We start from the raw sequence: 5,249 nt of genomic DNA, 5'->3' as shown, positions 1-5,249 counted from the left end.
GTGAAAATTTTGTGGTAAATTAATCAAATATATTTCTCGAATAAAAAAATCTTTTGATAGTACATAGCTCACTTTGATTCGAAAATGTTTACGAGACAATCATAATAAGAGTACTTTAAAGGTATTGCGTAATTCTTCACAGCGGTATAACATCCATATCTATTACTCACTATAAAAAGCTTATTTTTTCTGGGACATTACAAATTATTAGAATTCAAAAATGAATGTCAAAAACAATTACATTCTATTCATCTAACAACAAAATATTAGATCGTATCTTATTTTGCTTATTTGCAAGAGCAACATTTCTATCAATATTCAAGAACTTGTCACCATTGCATATCCAACGAATTCCAAAAATCCAAGCGTAGAAATGAATGCTACACTTGTTCAAAGACCCTTCAATACTCTGGTACCAGCGAAGGGAAGAAATCCCTTCTTCGCAAGAAAAAAAAATCGGACTTCACCTCAGTTATATTCGGTGGAAGCAATTTGAAGAAATTATATTATGTACACCTTCCCTACCACCTCCCTCTGACTACAACACCAACCCCCCCCCCTGTCATCTCTCATCCCCTGAAGGCGAAAAAAATTGAATCTCAGCGACGTTGTTATCCGATTGGCGAGGCCCTGAGGGGATACGCGGAATGGTTGGAAAACTCCTTATTGAAACTTTCCTTGAAGCACCAGTGAATAACTCGCATGAGAAGTGTTTGCAGGGATTATTGAGGTAACGCTCGTCGGCATACAAAATCTGCATCTTTTATCGCGTTTTGAAATCTCGTTACCAGCATAAAATTTCAGATCTTTTACCAAAGTACAGTTGGACACAGGAATTCCTGGCACACCTTGCTCCGACTGAGTGCACTTTGTCACACCCTTACAAGCAACCAAACAGCTAAGAGAGAGAGAGAGAGAGAGAGAGGGGGGGGGGGGGGGCATCACTGGTGGGCGTGGCTAAAAACAGAAACTCTCCGCTCAGTAAGGATGTGAGAGTGTGCACTTCTTCAGAGAGTGGTGTAACAGGAATTCCTGTGTCCAACTGTACTTCTCAATTGCTGGTCCAAATGAAACCAAGTATTGGAAGGAAGAGAAAAATAACTAATTGTTATCCGGAAAGAATTGACAAATTAGTTGCTTATAAATAGAATTTTGAAGGTCTGTTGATGAAATCTTATGCCTTGTCAATATATTCTAATTTTTTCAACTTTTAATCCTAGGTTTTATACGGTCGGAAATAATGATTTTGTATATAATATACAGCCATACATTTCATTTTATTTCTCATTAAAAAGAGTAAAGGAGATTTCCATCGATTATCATTTATACATACATACATATACCGAGGCACTTCTCCCAATTTTGGGGGGTAGCCGACGTCAACAAATGAAACAAAACAAAAAGGGGACCTCTACTCTCTACGTTCCTCCCAGCCTGACAAGGGACTCAACCGAGTTCAGCTGGCACTGCTAGGGTGCCACACCCCACCCTCCCACATTATCCACCACAGATGAAGCTTCATAATGCTGAATCCCCTACTGCTGCTACCTCCGCGGTCATCTAAGGCACCGAAGGAAGCAGCAGGGCCTACCGGAACTGCGCCAAAATCGCTCGCCATTCATCCCTATTTCTAGCATGCTCTCTTGCCTCTCTCACATCTATCCTCCTATTACTCAGAGCTTTCTTCACTCCATCCATCCACACAAACCTTGCCCTTCCTCTTGTACTTCTCCCATCAACTCTTGCATTCATCACCATCTTTAGCAGACAGCCATTTTCCATTCTCTCAACATGGCCAAACCACCTCAACACATTCCTATCCACTCTAGCTGCTAACTCATTTCTTACACCCGTTCTCACCCTCACCATTTCGTTCCTAACCCTATCTACTCGAGATACACCAGCCATACTCCTTAGACACTTCATTTCAAACACATTCAATTTCTGTCTTTCCATCACATTCATTCCCCACAACTCCGATCCATACATCACAGTTGGTACAATCACTTTCTCATATAGAACTCTCTTTACATTTATGCCCAACCCTCTATTTTTTACTACTCCCTTAACTACCCCCAAAACTTTGCAGCCTTCATTCACTCTCTGACATACATCTGCTTCCACTCTACCATTTGCTGCAACAACAGACCTCAAGTACTTAAACTGATCCACCTCCTCAAGTAACTCTCCATTCAACATGACATTCAACCTTGCACCACCTTCCCTTCTTGTACATCTCATAACCTTACTCTTACCCACATTAACTCTCAACTTTCTTCTCTCACACACCCTTCCAAATCCTGTCACTAGTCGGCCAAGCTTCTTTTCTGTGTCTGCAACCAGTACAGTATCATCCGCACACTACAACTGATTTACCTCCCATTCATGGTCATTCTCGTCTACCAGTTTTAATCCTCGTCCAAGCACTCGAGCATTCACCTCTATCACCACTCCATCAACATACAAGTTAAACAACCACGGCGACATCACACATCCCTGTCTCTGCCCCACTCTCACCGGAAACCAATCATTCACTTTATTTTCCTATTCTAACACATGCTTTACTACCTTTGTAGAAAATTTTCACGGCTTGCAACAACCTTCCACCAACTCCATATAACATCATCACATTCCACATTGCTTCCCTATCAACTCTATCATACGCTTTCTCCAGATTCATAAACGCAACATACACCTCCTTACCTTTTGCTAAATATTTCTCGTATATCTGCCTAACTAAAAAATCTGATTCATACAACCCCTACCTCTTCTAAAACCACCCTATACTTCTAAGATTGCATTCTCTGTTTTATCCTTAATCCTACCAATCATTACTCTACCATACACTTCTCCAACCACACTCAACAAACTAATACCTCTTGAATTACAACACTCATGCACATCTCCCTTACCCTTATATAGTGGTACAATACATGCACAAATCCAACCTACTGGTACCATTGACAACACAAAACACATATTAAACAATCTCACCAACCATTCAAGTACAGTCACGTCCCTTCCTTCAACATCTCAGCCCTCACACCATCCATACCAGATGCTTTTCCTACTCTCGTTTCATCTAGTGCTCTCCTCACTTCCTCTATTGTAATCTCTCTCTCATTCTCATCTCCCATCACCGGCACCTCAACACCTGCAACAGCAATTATATCTGCCTCCCTATTATCCTCTACATTAAGTATACTATCAAAATATTCCGCCCACCTTTTCCTTGCCTCCTCTCCTTTTAACAACCTTCCATATCCATCCTTCACTGTCTCTTCAATTCTTGAGCCAGCCTTCCTTACTCTCTTCACTTCTTTCTAAAACTACTTCTTATTCTCTACATATGACTAACCCAATCCCTGACCCCACCTCAGGTCAGCTGCCCTCTTTGCCTCACGTACCTTGCGCTTTATTTCCACCTTTTTCTCTCCATAATTTCCATACTTCTCTATACTATTACTCAGCAACCATTCTTCAAAAGCTTTCTTTTTCTCTTCCACTTTTACCTTCACTCCTTCATTCCACCATTCACTGCCCTTCCTCATGCTGCCTCCAACAACCTTCTTGCGACACACATCACTTGCAATTCCAACAAAATTTTATTTTACTAATTTCCACTCCTCCTCTAAATTACCAGTTTCTCTTGCTCTCACTTCGTCATATGCCATTTTCAACCTTTCCTATTATTTACTTTTTACCCCAGGTTTTATTAGCTCTCCAACCCCCACTAGCTCCCTTTTACATCCACCTACTCTATTCCCCCACTCTTTTGCTACAACTAATTTTTCTTCCACCAAAAATTATCAGACATACCGTTAGCCATACCCCTAAACACGTGCATGTCTTTCAATCTTCCAAACATTCTTTTAGTTATCAACACATAATCCATTAATGCCCTTTCTACTACTCTTCCATTTGCCACTCTTACCCATGTGTACTTGTTTTTATCTTTCTTTTTGAAAAAGTTAGCACTTATTACCATCTCTTGTTCAACACATCTACCAGTCTCTCACCACTCTCATTTTCACTTGGTACGCCATACTTCCCAATGACACCTTCTACCTCTCCAGCGCCCACTCTAGCATTTAAGTCACCCATGACAACTACATAATTCCTTCTATATATAAATATATATATATATATATATATATATATATAAATATATATATATATATATATATATATATATATATATATATATATATATATATATATATATATATAAATAAATATATATATATATAAATATATATATATATATATATATATATATATATACATATATATACATATATATATACATATACATATACATATATATATACATATATATATATATATATATATATATATATATATATATATATATATATATATATATATATATATATATATATATATATATATATATATATATATATATATATATATATCTATATATATATAATGGATTTAGAGCGAAGCGAAAAATCTATTTTTGGGTGAGGTAGCCATGTCGTCCTGATGGAAGTCCGTATTAGGTAGCTTTCTAGGGTATATTTGACTACAGTGATATTCCCAGAGAATTTTACCTTAAGGTATCCAGAATGCTAACTCCTGGAGCGAATATCCCTGAATAATCTCACAGGGATATCGCATAATATCTGAGGACGTATTCTTGACACATCACATAGCTATCTTCGCCCCGAACAGTATTAACGCTTCGAGGGGGAATAGTGTCAAGAATCTGAAATGAGAATGAAAACAGAGCCGCTCATAAGGCATCTCTCCTATTCCGTTTCCAGTGTGTATCTGATGAAGGCGGCAGCGCCCTCTTTATTCCTTGTAGCGATATAGGAGGTGTTACAGATACTGTACTATAGGGAGGGGTCAACAGGCCCTTTTACAATAAAAGGAAGGGCGGGTCCATCAGAATGACATGGCTACCTCACCCAAAAATAGATTTTTCGTTTCGCTCAAAATCTGTTTTTTTTGGGCTCAGGCCATGTCGTCCTGATGGAAGTCTACCAGAGCATTACTGTATCTGTGGATTCTCAATCAGTGCCGTACTCTCAAGAAAGTATTTTCCTGGTCCGTCTACACCTAGAGACCTATGATGTTACCGTCATACATCATTATCATCTAAGCATGAACTATGTTAGTGCTTCCTGCCTCCTACAGGGAAGAATCGTACTAGACTCTGGAAAAAGTCTCGAGGAGTTCATAAAAATTTACGGATGACAAAATGACAAGCCTGTATAGTG

This window comes from Palaemon carinicauda, chromosome 11, assembly GCF_036898095.1.
Source record: "Palaemon carinicauda isolate YSFRI2023 chromosome 11, ASM3689809v2, whole genome shotgun sequence".
Taxonomy (NCBI): Eukaryota; Metazoa; Arthropoda; class Malacostraca; order Decapoda; family Palaemonidae; genus Palaemon; species Palaemon carinicauda.
This window is presented reverse-complemented; position numbering follows the sequence as displayed.